Source organism: Manacus vitellinus, unplaced genomic scaffold (genome assembly GCF_001715985.3).
Source record: "Manacus vitellinus isolate BGI_N305 unplaced genomic scaffold, ASM171598v3 scaffold_16_pilon, whole genome shotgun sequence".
Taxonomy (NCBI): domain Eukaryota; kingdom Metazoa; phylum Chordata; class Aves; order Passeriformes; family Pipridae; genus Manacus; species Manacus vitellinus.
In genome coordinates, this window is record NW_021939189.1 from 4,678,825 (window position 1) to 4,695,077 (window position 16,253).

General features: G+C 37.9%; 1 long non-coding RNA gene across 1 annotated transcript; it reads right to left on the bottom strand.

Annotated features, from left to right (window-relative positions):
* Positions 1-355: 355 nt before the first annotated feature.
* Positions 356-2,952, bottom strand: LOC108639093. The gene is made up of 3 exons (XR_001920255.1): positions 2,849-2,952; positions 1,668-1,775; positions 356-468 (listed from the first exon to the last, which is right to left on the bottom strand). It is a non-coding gene; the product is annotated as an uncharacterized LOC108639093 (long non-coding RNA).
* Positions 2,953-16,253: the final 13,301 nt, after the last annotated feature.

Genomic DNA, 16,253 nt, shown 5'->3' on the forward strand with positions numbered 1-16,253 from the left:
CAATGTGATATATCAAATCTGTGAATACTGAAACTGATGCAAACAGGAAAGAAAAGACAGTCAGAAAATTTGTGTGCCTTTTAGAACAAAACCAGAACATTCTTTTTCATTTGCTGTAGGGGACACACAACACAACAGCATTTTTCCTGCAGAGTTTGCAGCCGAGATGTTTTTAGAAGATCTGAATTTGTGACAAAATTAAGAGAGAGAAAAGTTTAGAACATTCAAGCTACTTGGCAATTCATTTTCAGATTTGATCTCTTTTTGTGTTTTAATGGATGTTGAAATTTAGCTGAAGTCACTAGAAAGGACATGAGCTGATGCTTCTTTGGAAGAAGGCCTTCTAGCAGAATCTGAGCTCATGACTTCTTTCTGTGAAGTCTTAATTGGTTAGGACAGAGGATTTTTTTTTTCTCCTTTTATTTCCCAAAGCAAAACATGTTTCCCCAAGTGCTCCAGGAACAGTCACTAAAAAAGAAATTAACATGTAAAACTGTAACATTTCTAACACTCCTACATGACCAAAAGGATGCAATTTTAGAACTGTGATTTGGAACCTACAAACATTTTAAACATTTGTCTTGTGGTTTATTTGTAAACTAATGAGTCTTGATGCTGCTCCCTATGCTCATGCTGCAATCTGTTGTTGGCCTTTTTGCAGCTTTAAGATCTACACTTCGGAGAATCACAGGGGGTGTTGGAAAAATAAGCCAACAGAAGCAGCATGATTAAATCTCACTTTTAACTTTGGAGGAACTAACATTAAGTAGCATGTGTTTTTAGTGCACGAAAACACCCTCAAAACTGGGGCACTGCAAGTTGGATTAAGATCGGCATTTCCTTTTCCTCAAGACCTTCGTGGATAAAACAGCCTGGGGTTTTTTTCCTTTCTTTTTCCTAAGTGGCAGGTTGCCAGTAGTTAATTTAAGCATAACAATGGAAATAACCATTCTCACAAATCCAAGAATTTGTATCACTGTATCTATGGCAAATGTATTTAAGCATGTTGCTAATTACCTTTGCTCACAGAAAGCAAGAACCAACAAGACTCTTAAGCACACACATAACCTGGGAAGCTTAAGCATGTGCTGTAGGATTGAACACTGGATGTGCTCATGTATTAAAATCACAAACTTCAAAGGCTTACATGAGGGAGGCTAATTGAAGAGCGTTTTGATATCATCTTGTTCAGTGTATTTACTTTTGCTTTTTGGGATGTAGGTGGTGCAGCAGTGTATGCAAACTTGTAAAATAAAACTTGTAGTGTCTGTAAGAACTTCATTTCACATATGACCTTTTACAGTAATTGGATCTGAATTATAATCAGTCACCTGAGTCCTGAAATAGATAAAATAGTTTTTTAATGTTAAAAAGTTTTAGCCCTTCGTTGATTATCTATCAGTGCTTACAGTCCTGTGAAAATAAGATAAATGAGAAATTTGGTCTCTAATTAGACTTCACTAGATTTACAGCTTTTAATTTATACGCCAATGCAACTCAGGCCGGCACTAACACAGATAGAGATGGAGCCACAGTTTTCAATTGATTTAACAATTTAATTGCAGCATTAACATCCATTAACATTTAACTAACCTTTTAAACTAACCTCAGGCACAACCTTAAAGACTAAATGAAGTAAAATTGCATATAAAAAGGTACTAACATACAGCTGTAAGAAGCCAGAGTGAATCTTTAGGGAGATTTAGCATTGCTTCCCCACATCAGCAGGAGGGAGTCTGTTTTCCTTCTTGCAAAATTCAGTAGGAAAGCATGCTCTAATTTATAGGAAAAGGAAATAGACACATTTGATGGTTATTAACTCTCATTTATATCTTCTTGTCTATACGTGATGTCTAAAAGACACAATATCCTTTACTCTGGTCATGCACTAAAGAACAAGTTTATTACTCAGAGAAACAATATTCCTGGATTATCTGTGATAAAACATGATGTAAGGGAATATAAAATAAGTCGCTGAAGTTTGATATGGAAGAGAAACCTCGTATTTTAGAAACAATGGGCAAATAGAGCTCCTGTTTATATGGGTATAAATCTAAAGCAACTACACTGAAGCTGCTGGGGATTACTTCAGGCTTACCCCTGAGGTACCACGAGAGAAAGTCATAGAAAATAAGCAGAGGAAGTGCCTGCTTTATATCTGTGTTGAGCACCCCAAAACTCTACTTCAAAGCAGCAGTAGCTGCAGTTGTTTGGGGCTTCGGCAGGTAAGTCCTGAGAGCCAAATCTGTTGTTGTGCATCTTCATTCCCCCAGTCCTATGGCAGTGAAGGTCTGCTAGGGGCTCATTTCAACACTGGGGGAGTACTGCACACAGAGGCCATAAATTTGCAGTCCAGCATTTACCATTGCATGTGCCCACAATCTACCAGTAGGGCTGGGACAGGATTTAAAGGTCTTTTGTTTCTCACATGGATGACAAACGGGAGTTTTGGGGACCTTTTAAAATGTCACCTGGGCATTCTCAACCTGTATTGTGTCAGATCTGACACAATTCTCAGTGCCACAGATACTGTAAAAATACACAGTGTAACCCACAGATACTGTAAAAATTCATAGTGTATGGGGGTTTTTGGTAGCACAGCACAACTTTTGATATTACTAACTATATTTAACCCGGCTTCTTTTGGATTAAACCATTGCTTGCACAAATTATTTCAGTCTGTTCTCTGTGTGACCTATGTAAATGCTCATCAGCACTCCTGAGGTTCACACTCAAGTTCTCAGCTAACTGTGTGTGTGCTATTACTATTTCTCTGTATCTAAATGGTATTTAATATTAGCCAAATAATATCAAAACATGAGGATGATCACTTGGAAACTATCACAACCTTGTGTCTTTTGCTTGCAGTAATGAGTATCACACAAGGTTTATGGTATGTCTTGACATGCGATGGTCACATCCAGTGTAATATTAATGTTCCAAGGATTAAGAGTCTCCCAGTAGTACATGTTGACACCATTATGCTGTAATGATTCCACTGGAATTATTAGTCATTCCAATCAGCTCTCTGCACTACTGTTTGACCACATACATCATAAATGTATGAGGTCAACAGTCTGGATATTAAAAGCATTGATACAACATAACATGTCACTTGGATGGGTTTTTCAAGCACCTTCTTCAAATTCACATTGCCACACTTGAGAAATACATCATATGTATGCAAAGCCCCTAAAGCATTTGTTTTCAGCTCCTCCCTAAACTCCTCTGAATAAACTACAGGTGGGTAGCAAAGAGATGGTATTTCTGGTGACATTTGATTTTTCACTTTTGATTCATGTACAGTTACGGCTATTTCTGCATTTCATAATAACACCACAAAGTCAACAAATCTATTTAAGTATTTCTAATAAACTATCTGGATTATGACTCCTTATGATCTTTGTAATTCCAACACAAATGTGTGTGGTAGTACCATCCCTTCTTGCTCTGTTAAGATAAATACCATGAAAAGACAATCATAAGAAAATTCAAATTTTTAAACATAAACATCCACAATGGTATGACTACTTTAGAGAAAACTTGCATCACCAGAGGAAGCACTGCTCTATCTTCTACCAAGTATTTTTCTAAGGTTAATGATTATTTTGCTGTATATCTCTGTGAATACTTGCTCAAATTTACCCTGTAAAATATGTGGTTTCTCTTCTTACTGAAAAAGCAACCTGTTCAACTATAATATGTGGACCCATTGATCAGTATTCATACAGCCAAAATAATTCCCCAAACACCAATCCAACTTTTTAAAAGCTGCCACTCCTCTTTCTATATATCCATGGGAGGTCAAATTTCCAGTACATGCATATAACTCTAAGTAATAAAACATTCATATATTGATTGATCCTTTTTTTGGTCAAGGCTATGCTCATTCTATTTATGGTATGATTCCAAAATCAGAACTTCACAGCTTACGAACTAATGGGCTTGAACTTTGTTGTATCTCTAACCAAGGGAAGAGCAGAGAAATTGTATGTTGTCTGCATTTATTCTACAACATGAACATCTGATTTTCCTTGGTTTCCTATCATCCACTCTGCCAACTGCTTCTAATTTCTTAGACTGCAGTACTGCAGCTTCTGCCATCAAAAACAGGACATTCAGCTCTTTCTGCCTCTGCCTCTCCACAGCTCAATTTTGGATGAAAATTTCCCCATGCACATTCTCTCCTCCTGTTTTCAAGCATTATTTAACAATGTAATTATGTCCTTTCTAAAATAAGGTGTTTGAGTCCATCATTTGCTCAATGCTGCTATACAAAACAAAAGGGTTTTCCTTAAAGTTTCAGAAATATAAACCAGCGTTCACATATGTAACTGAAATCCAATTGCCAGAATATCATCTCAGCTCTATATGGAAAACTGATGAAATTAGATGTTTTATATGACTAAATGTCAGGTCAACATACCAAAAAAAAAAAAAATCACACCAATATAAAGATTTGTAAGGCAATAAACCGCATCTGTGTGCTAACAGAAAGATCAATATGAACTTACAGCTTCTAAAAGTGAAAGCAACCTACAGGAACAAGATGATTTTTCAGATTTCCTTCTTTTAAAAAAATCACTATATATTATTTACTTCAAATCTTCTCCTACATTAAAACCACCTTAATATTCTTTCAATATCCTGTTACACAGGGTCTCTGGTGGAAAGCTGCTACGTGCCTCCCATCTTCTCTGTAGCTGGTTCAAGGGATGTAATCAAAGGATGCAATCAAGGGACAAGGTCACAACTAGCCTGTGTTCTTCAAACTGGAAATTATCAGCTGATATAATAACATTCATCCTAAGTATAATCCCCAGGCTCCCCAGCAGCTCCTAGAGATTGCACTCAGAGTGGGAAATGCAGAAATGGTCTTTGGTCTTCTTTTCAGCTGTCAGGTTATCATGGCCTATAGTTCGATTCCACTGCCAACCTGCAGTAATTTAATGACATTTTAAGATAATCTGGATTTCAAATCTGGCCTTCACATCTGACTTCAGAGGAGTGTGAACTTTCTACAGGTTCCATACTGCATTTTCCAGCCCCATGCAGGTCTTGGGTACCCCATGGTAACTCTACAAGTTCCCCTTTCCTAGACAAGTGAATTGTATTCTTAAGGGTAAATATGAGTTCTTCTGGCTCATCAGAATCATAACAGCTAATGATAAATGAGGTGGGACAGCAAGCAAGCCTTCTTCTGCCCTTCTGTTTTTGCAAAGCGCCAGCATTTGGAAGTGGATGTGTTCTACCAGGATAAAATTCTGTATAAGAACAGCAGAACATGTCCTCCATGTATAAACATATATATACATATAATGCAAACTGGCAGCCAACTAACAAAATACTAGGGATGACTCACTGAATCAGACATGACATCAGAGATGGAGAGGCCTATTATCTCATATATCCACTCTTCTGAATAGCCTTTGCATCGCTTTATTTAATTCTTTGTTCTCTTTGCCATTAAATATCCCTGCTGATTAGGTTTGCTCAATCTATCTCAATTAGATTTACCTCACTTTCCTAGTCAATTCAGTGCTTAGTCTAGGTTTATATAAATGAATTCTGGCCACGCAGCAATTGCTTTTGGAATTAACTAAATATAATTATACTGTAATTTTGAGACTGTAATAACAATGTAGTTACATGTAATCATTGTATAAAGTTATGAGTAACTGCATAAAATTTATGTTCTTTTTGATTAACATATTAACACTTTCTTTTCTTAAATCATAAATTGTGCGGACTCTATTTGGAAATTAGCTACGTATCTCCCACGCCTTAAAGTAAGATTTAAAATTCAATCCTCACATTTCCAGCAACAAAGGATGCACTATAGGCAAAGACACCTCTCAAATTTTCCAGTAGCTTCCATGGTGTCACACTACAGAGTCCACCAGAAGTGGTTTTTTTCAACTTTGCCAGCAGTGCTTACTGGTAGAATGAGAAAATGCGTTCATAAAAATCATATATGATTTAGACCTTGATGCTCTACTGTGGCAAAAATAAGCTTTCTCCTTCAGAAAAGGATTCTCATTCTGCATTTAAGCTGTGCTAAACATAACATTCCTTAGGTGAAGAATTTAAGTAATATAGAAATACAAATAATTACAAAAACAACTATCGAAAACTCCCTAAATTTAGATTGTAGATGTGTGCTGTAACATGTTTTAGTTTACAATCAGTGAGCTACAACATCATAGCCCACATTTTAGTTTTCTAGACACAAAAAAAGAGACAAAAAAGAAAGGATGACTTTGACAGAAAATGTGAAGTTAATTAGCTGTGTGTCCTCAATCTGATGTTTCTTAAAAGTTTCCAGAAAGAACTGCATTTTTTCCTAGAAAAGATGTGCAAAAATGACTTGTCTGCAAATCTAATTAGAGTTGATAAATAATTCAGTTCAGGTAGCTCAATATTCAAATTGAAAGCCAGCATCCAATTTGAGGGGGGAAATAAGCATTAAAAAAACATATTGAACACATTGTATTACATTGATACTTTGCAGCACAAGCTGGACTTTAAATGAAATGCACTACTTTTATTCAGATGACAAATTACTCTAAACTCTAGTATTTAATAAATAATATTCTAAAACATTAATAGGAATAAAAACACTTAAATATTTATAGCGATGAAGACCACAGATTCAGGATAGAGATCTAAGAACTACAGGCAGACAGTTCAGGGTATTTATATCTCAAAAACAGGCCCCCATCTTGCACTGAGGTCCATGTTGACTGTCACCTCTGTTTGCAGTGCCTGAGGGGCCTTCTTCAGGAAGGGGAGGGGCCTTGCATAATGTTTTCAGGATCTCTTCTCCTTTAAACGTGCCCTAAACCCAAGCACAAGACAAGACTAAAAGAACTGCCTTCTGGGATTAGAAATAGGAGTTAAAAACAAGTTGCATCAACCACTGTGAGAGATCCTAGAACAGACATGAACCCTCCTTCCCAGACAACCTGTGGGGGACTGAGCTGTGACGGCTGTGCAGGGCTAGGGAAGAACTCTGAGAAGGGAGAAATGAATTTACAGAATCGCTTGGGTTAGAAAAGACCTCTAAGACCAACAAGCCCAACACTGCCAAGTCCACCACTAAACCATCTCCTAAGCAGCACATCTACACATTCCTTATAGTTCCAGGGGTGGTGATTCCACCACTTCCCTGGACAGCCTGTTCCAATGCTTGACAATCCTTTCTATGAAGAAATTTTTTTGTCATGTCCAATAAAAACGTCCCCTGGTGCAACTTGGGGCCACAACTTGGAGGGTAAGCACATCTAGGAAACAAGTTATGCAAGTCTGGAGAGCCACTGTGGATGAGGGAAGCATTTCCCAAGGTTTAATTCCATCACAAATAAGCCAAGCTCCAGAAGGATCATTTTGTGTTACAGAATATATAAATATCTCAAAGGCTCAGGAGAGCAATGACAAAGACAGGAAGGCATCAATTTATCACAAAAATATTTTATAATTGGGTTTATGGCAGAAGATGTGAAATAATTATCTTGATGCCCTGCTTGACAGTGGTAATTCCGGAATGGCACCTACAGATTGACTAAAGGTAAACTGGTGCAGCCAATTACCTGTGTGAGCAATTGTGGTTCTTATTATGCACACAACTCCAGCACACAACTCCATCCATCTTATTCCAAAATTCAGGCCCAAATGCATTATGAGTCTTCAATTACTGTAAGAGCTTTCTTTACTATGTGTTTTCAATCCAGGTGAGCTTGCCTAATGAGCAATTAACTTCCAGCTCTGGAAGAAGACAGAGGTATAAGCAAACTCCTTAAATTTTGGGAAAAGTCTGGGAAGCCTTCTGGGGTGTGTTCTTAAAGAGCTGTATGCCTCAGCCTCAAGACAGTGGAGGATCCTACTAGTATTTGATGACCCCAGGGAGGAAAAGGGACTCAATTAAAAAATTCTAAGTGCAAAGCTTTGTGGGAACTAACAAGAATCTCTGCTATAATATGGGATCTCAGCAGTTGAAAATGAGTAAGGAGAAAGAAGTCAGTGTCCTTGCTGTGAACCATCAACATAATATAACCAGGTGGAAAGTAATTTTTTTCCTACTTGGTGTGTTAGATTTTTCTAGTGAGGGTGAGGATGTGCTAATGCCACGATACCAGTTCCTAGTGAGCCCTTATCCAGCTTATGTTCCACAAATTTGAACACTGATGCCCAAGAAAGAGTATTTCAAATTGGAAAGAGGGACCTACTAATGGGAAGAAATGAGCTCATCTTGCAAGAGATGACTTAACAGCCTTGGTCAATTGAGCCTTGCAAAATGAGGCCTTGCAAAATTGAGCCTTGCCGGAGGACAAACACAAAATAGGCAGGTAAATAAAGAACAAATTAAAACTATGGACATTGCTAGCATAGGAAAAAATAGTGTCAGTGGGCAAGATGTCTACTTAGACTCAGAATGAGGAGGAGGTTTCTAACAATCAAAACAGTGCTAAATGTAGCAGGTGACTTTTAAGAAAGATATTAATCATTTGATGAAAGGAATGATATGCTGAGGTAGCCTCCAATGGCAGAGGACTGGACTCGGTGACCCAGGGATCCCTTACAGTATGATGTTCCTGTATTAGCTGCAGCTCCCCAGCTCCTGGAAAACTGCAATTAGGCCCCAAATGCTTCAAATCTGCTCGAGACAGTAAAGGATTCATGACAATGTGACTGTGGTGGAAGCTGAATGCACACTCTGTGAGCTGGTGCTTCGCATGGCTCACTACATATTCTCCATGAGAGCTGAGTTGGTCCTTCCTGATGGAATATTTAATATACATGAGCCAAACCAAGGGACACAGACAAAATAAGCGAGATGCAATGCATGCAAGTAGGATTTATTTTATTCCATTATCATACTTATATTTTAATGGTACTTTTAAGTTTGTTGGAGGATTTGGTTTAAGAATATGTGTAAAAGTCATAGTAGAACAAAGAAAGAACAATGCATAATATATTTCTACTCACTTCTTCAAGTTTCCTTACAGAAGCAAAATATGAAAATCTTTCTAAGAAAATCCCTAAACTATCTAGGACCATGATGAACTAGAATGGGTTATGTTTTGTGTGTAGAAATAAGACACCACATTTAGTATCCCTTAGCTGTTGAGATCTATATAGGATTTTTTTCTGGGTGGTGATTCATATTATCCTATCAATGCATTAGGGGGGATTTAAATTCTTAACACCCACCATCACACCAAAGGCAGAATAGACTACTTAATATGAATAACAAGCACCAGAAGAAAAACACTCCACCCCATGTTTCTTCTGCAACTTTAAATTGGACACAAAGAGGAGGAGAGGGGGGGAAAAAAGAGAGCAGAATAACAGGGAATTAATAATGGAGAAACCTGATTAGAATATAATTTGTCCTCATTAGCACAGCATTCCTGACATAAGGCCGCTCCTTGAATCCTGTTTACTTTGAAACTCCAAAGAAAGAAAACCTATATAGTTGTTAACACTCGGCTTTTCAAGGATTGCTCCGTAATGAGGGTGGAGTGTATATGAGCCGGTTGGTTCTTTACCATCAGAGAACACTGAAAACACATCTGTGCAGTGAAGCATTATTGGGCCTTTCAAACAACCTCTGCGGCCGCTGCCTATAAATCTCCTTCCCTGTCATGTTTAACTAAAACCCAATACCCATTCAACATGAAATCCATCAATGTTATACAGAAAACAATGACAAAGCACTCTCCTTTGTGTCAGGAAAAACAAATAATTCTGCAGGAAAAAGAGGGAAACCTTTTTTGGCAAGCTTCTGCAAGGGTACAGGGATAGCAAGTGGCAGTTTTCTTTTAAAGCAACATATACCCAGCTACAAAAATAATTTCAAGGCCAAATCTATACAGGGCATTAGGATGCCTGTTCAAGATAATACACAGTGCATCAGAAGAATCTACATGTTAAGGTATTTTATCTTAAACATGTTTGTCACAAGGACAAAGTCCATCCATATGCCATCCAGCTGCACAATTCTGTCAATAACAAACAGGTTTTGCAGTTTTTAAGCAAAACATGTATCAATTACAAATCTTTTCTTCTGCTGCTTCTAACTCCATAGAAGTGCACGTATGTGCACATATACACACATACAGAATGTCTTCAAGGGGTGCATTTGGCCTTTTTATATCATCCTAACCTAAATTCAATGGGAGGCACAGATAGCAACAAAACAGGGAAAAAGGAGTGAAGGCAATTGCCAGAAAGCAAAGACACCTTCCATGAGGATTCACTACTGTTCCATGAAAGTAAAAGATTCTGAGAAATGGGAAAGATTGAATGGGAAAGATTGAGTCTCTAGGTAGATGGCTGAACACAACCGGACAGAAGCAAAAGAAAGTAAACCAGACAGCTAAGACCAAAATATATCCCAAGCACTTGGACCTAGTAAGAAAACAGAACTGGCAGAAATATAATTTTAAATGTAAAATATTCAGTGTCCCATAAACAAGGAGGGTTTGCTTGATAATTTACCAGATAAATGTCATTTAAAGCACATGAGCCTGCAATAAAAGTGACTCCCTGACAGCCTTGTCCATGGAGATGGATACCCACACTGCACTGAACCTCTTCAGCTCAGCTATAGGTGCAACACTTAACACTGCCTCTGTCTTTTAAGCATCCCATTACTGTAAAGACATTAGCCACTGAACTTAATTAACAAAATCAATCATAATTAATTCTTCCAGTGTTCACAGAGTCATCACAGACATTTCCTTCAGAGTTTTACTGTAATTTGCCATTAATGGAGAGCCAAAATAGTCAGATGATTTAGAATATATATAGAATAATGTACACCCACTGTACATAATAAGATGGCATTTTCATTGAGGAGGTGACAGAAGCATCATAAAGCAAGAAGTGCAGAGCTTGGATAGTTTGTCACTGTCATAAAAGCTGCGTGAGTGCTTCATCTGCTCCTTTTCAGGGTATTTTACTCTTCACTCTCATTAAATTTAGACTCAAAACCACATGGTACTTATGATAGAGGAACTTTCTGTACCTGACTTGGACCTTCATTTTAAATGTCACGTGTAATACATGTGGTGGATAAATCAGTTTCCCTTGATTATAATAAAGGATCCTCCAAAGACATTCCTTCTGTGATCAAACACAAAGCCTGCTGTGCTCCTTTAAAAACAGGTGTCCCTGAGGTCATCTTTTGTTGGCCATTCACTACTTCTGCAAGTTTAATTTCAGATCTTCCCATTTTCCCAACAGGCACATTTACTGATGGCACTCTTTACAGTGAAAGTTTAGTCCCAAACTTATCTAAAAAAACCCTGGGGATCACCCACAATTCCCCACAGCATTTCCTTACACCCAGATTATAGATCCTGATGCTATGCACTCATCTTGAAATGGCAAAAGGTTGACTTTTGGCTGAAAATGCCACTTTTCCCTTCAGGAGAGCTTGCAAGACTAAGCACCAACAGCTGAACTTCTGTCCTTTTATTTAATCTGTTTCTGTTATGATGGTACAATTAATTTCATTTTTCTAAAGCCAGTCTGATCAATTGGGCTTGAATTGTGCCCTGACAACTCTTCTGAAGAAAATTCCATGAGCCCTTTCTGTTGCTTGTCACATTTCATCTTTCTCCCTCAATACCACAATCTCAGTTATAGCTCTGTCAATCCCAAATAACTGTTATGACTGGGGGACACTTTAACTGGTGTTACTGGTGCTCCCTGGGAGAGCTATAAGATGCTACTTTCATGCTGCACGTGAAAGAGAAAGTGTAACTTGAGTGGTTATTTACTTGATGTGACAGAGAAGATACATTTTTAAGCATATACATATGTGGACAGATGTTATTATTTTTAAAGGTATACTTAGGAGTTAAGACAACATGATCAAGCTAGATTTCTTCCTTTTTTTAATACCTTTTTATAGCCATAATTTTTATTACATATTTTTTCATATTAGTGAGAACATGAATTAGTGTTCTTGAATGCTGAGTGCTACAAGCTGAACTTCAAATGAGCCATGGTACAGTACTACAGGTTTCAAGGTATTAAAAAATGCCTATTCACCTATGTGTCAAATAACTTTATCAGGACAATTCTTACTTGCTCTTCTGAATGCAAGAAACAACTCATGATAGCTATCTTTCTGGTCTTCCTCCATCAATCAATATAATCCTATAAGAGTCCAAACTTAACAATAGGTACATAAGAGAGCTACTGAATTAGATAAACTCAATCATCACTGGTGATGAAATGATTATTTAATTACTGTCAGCAGTGCTTCCAATGGCACAGAGAGGAAATCCAAGAACATCGACAGTCAATGGTAATTTATTAATCAATTAAACAGTACTGCTTGGGTAAGCGTAATTTGCACAATAAAAATTGAATTAAGTGCTTAAGTAAAAGGGGTGGCTTTTCTAACATTAAAGGTTGTGACATACAGCAGGGGGCTGAATATTCAAATCTTAATGCTCTACTTTCCAATCTCAATAAAAAGAAAAACAAAAGGCTGGTGGGGTTTAGGAGGATGGGGCTGGCCTTGCTTACACAGCAGTAACTGTAGTGCAGTGGGAACACCAGAGCCTTCTGTGGGGTGTTTCTTTCAGCTTTCAAGTCTAGGAAAGGTCAGTGTCAGACTCAGGATGTTTGTTCTGTGCTAGTCAAGGCTATCCCCCATACCTAGCTTGGAATGATTTTAACAGAAATTCCCAGTTTCTCAAGAGAAAAGATTCTTCAGAATCAAATTATTCTCCAACTCTATTGTAAACAGGTAGGATCCCCCTCTTGCATCACAAATTGAATGGAGGTCCTCAGAGTATGTCAGTCTTTGCTTTCAGTCCTACCGTGTAGCATTGAACTGATAAACTCACTTTTTTTTTTTTTGTGGGCTGCTTGTGCAATTATCCTTGCAAGGTCTCCTGCACCCATCTTTGGATCTCACTTGGCTCTGAGACACTGTCAATTTATTACTTTCATGTCCTAAAGGCATGAAGTGGATGGATGACATCCGCACTCCTGCTAATTTGATTTCTTAATTACAGAACAAATGTATATTGCTCCACTTGAAATCGAGAGTCCCTTCAGCTAGGCACTATTAGACACTGCTAATAAAGAACAGGACAGGAAAAAAAAAAACAGAGCTTGAGGAGACTGGTATGACTTGCACAAATTTTCATGGCATATCTGTGATCAAGCAAGGTCTAGATCTGCATTCCCTATTTCAGGGCTCTTACCAATGGATTTCCCCCTGTCTCACCCAAAGCTTCACTCCATGACACAAGAACGTGAACCTTCATATTCCTATAGAGATTGTACATAGGCAAAACTTACACACTCCAAGACTGCAACAGAAACCTAGAGATCCCATGGGATAAGCCACAGTACTAAAAGTGTTATTTTCCATCACTGCCTTTGAACTCCCAGGAGAATTGCTCATATCCTATCTAATTTCATATCATTAGTACTGAACAGAAAATTAGTGTGTGCAATCAAAATACACCTGCTGACTGTATTAAATCCTTGACAGGTCAAATTGTTGGGTTTTGTCCATTTTACCACCCTAAACTATCTGAGTTTCTCTCTTAAAATAAATTATCTTCTCCTCGAAGTTAATCCATGAGGTCTGTTGTTTCTGTGGAGTGACATTAGACTTAAGGTAGCACAAAGAGCAGAATTATGTCCAGTCAGATCCTCACAAGATACTATCTGTACAGTCCTTTTCAATGTTCATCCTCACTGGCTGCTGTTGATCTTTCACTTTATCTTGTTTATCTAAAACCAATACCTATTCAAACTCCAATCAATCAATACTACATACGGAACGATGAAAAAAGACATCCAATTCTCTTGTTTAACAACTTGTTCAACATCTATTGCTTAGAGACCTTTCAGCATCCACGTCTCCTTACTTCATGGTTATCAGCCTTCTGAATTTAAAAGAAATTAATGAGAGTTTACTAAAAATAGGCAGTAGAAGCCACCAAGTTTTGCACTGCTGAGAGAAGCAGTTTGACAAACACCTTTAACACTACAAGGAGCTGTTACTTAATTATCACTGCAAGCAAGGTTTGCTTTGGCTACAGTTGGCTAGTCTGAGGTCTGCCACTCCATGAACTACATGGAACTCTTGCCATGATTTTATTTTGCACCATAGGTCAATTAATAGGAATTTTAGGAGGGTCCAGAACTCTTTCTTATGAGATAGCTGAAAAGCAAAGCACTGATATTGCTCTGCTGCAACCTTGGTAGGAAACTAATGGCAGTACAAAGAGGTAAGAGTTCCAACAAGCTTATTTTTTCATCTAATAAATGCCACACAGCAGAATAGTCTCAACTCAATAAAAGTAAACCCTATCTAAAAGGCCTGATTTTATCCATGTGTGCAATAATACTATAAAACAGTACTTTACAATCAGGCTAGCACACATTTATACAACAGGCAAGATCCTACATTCTGTTGGAGTGTTTAAACTCCTACAAAGTTTCACTGGAGTTTAATTACATAAAAGTATTTTCAAACACGGGTCTAAGTGAACAGTCTAATGCAGAAGACAATTTAGTAATGAGATTCCAGACTTGCTTCATATGCCTGAGGCTTGGGATAATTTTGCAAGTAGGTTTTGAATTTTTGTTCTTTTAAAGCAAATTAGAGAATGCTGGCGAAATTTGTAGTCAGGCTTTCCCCTAAATATGCAGGTTTCAACCTAATATCTCTGTCCATAAGACCTGATCTTCTTTTCATGATCAGAGCCAGGTCTCAAGGTCTTACAAATGGCATCCCAATTAACAGAACAGCCATCATGGCTTGAAAACATCATTATTAAAAAACAAAAACAACCCAGTTCCCAAGCACTGACCGCTTTAAGGTGGCTGTCACCAGCAAAGGAGCTTAGATATGGATATAAAATAAAAGCACCTACAATTTCCTTCCTCCTTTTTCATGGACACATTAATACTGTGCTGGAGGCTGATCTGGCTAACAAGAACTGAGGTTATTAATGTCACTGTTAAGATCTTTTTTTCTATATTGAATCCGATCTGTCGTATGTCCAAGAGTGTTTTTCATTGAATAATCTACTCACCGAATTAAATGGGCTGTGACCAAAAATGGGGGGAGGCAAGTTGTGTTTTAAAATAAAAAGTGAACACATTTTGTGACCAGATACCACTTAATTTGCAAATGTGTACTCTAGAACCATATGTTGTCTGATACAGTCAACATTCCTTGCCAAGAAGCATTTGTATCGCTGATCAAACACTCCTGTTCAATAGTGAGAAGATAGAAATTTTTAAACTGTTACCCTACTACATATGCATAAGATGCTTTTCTGTCCCTTCCAAGGTGCCTTAATCGATATAATTATTTTCAGTATCTTCATGCTGTGAAAAAAATATTGCATAATGATTCAGTCTAAGTCCGGACCTGGTCCTCTAAACACTCACTAGTTGCCAGCACACATGAAACGCTGTGGCAAGTGTGCCCATCCCTGGGATGGCCAAATTCCTCACAGGAAGAGTTTGCCCAATTTAATCTCTGTAACCCTGATAACCAAATGGATCTACACATGATGTTTACACCCAAGCCAAAATGAAGTGGATTTAAATGGAGACGGAAGCAAGATTTGAGATCTTTGCAATTTGGCTCACAATAGCTCACAGACAGGTGGGGAAGAAGAGAGACAGTGGATGTTAACAATTTCAAAGGTTTCAAAATCCTTAAGACTAATAGAAATTAAGTTGTGCAGTGAGATCTACATAAAACTGCACACTTTCACATGGCTTTTTAGGTCTGGTATTATGACAATTTAAGTAACACAGGCTTAAATTTGAGCTCTCCTGAACTGCTGCAACTACCAGAAAAAATGAGGAAAGCAGAGTTCTCTGTGCTCTAGACAACAACACCCACAAATGCCAGTTATTTACCCTGCTTCCTAAAATGATATTTTCCCTCATGGAAATTTTCATAATTAAGCTAGTGACAGCTCCTGCTATGCGGTTCATCAGCAAGGAGGACATAAAGAACACGAGGACTCATTACACACGAACAAACTTAACTCATTAACAGTACTTGGAGTGAGCAATCTCAGACCATTACTTTTAATGGGATTAGCCTTTCTTGTGTACAAAAGGCAGCACAGCTCAGTCTACTTAAAATCATTTCCCTACTCTAACGACATAGGCTACATTCATGCTAACAGGAAAGCGTTCATTCTGGCTTTGCTCTTCATTGTCAGCGTGGCACTGAGCACTTCACCAGA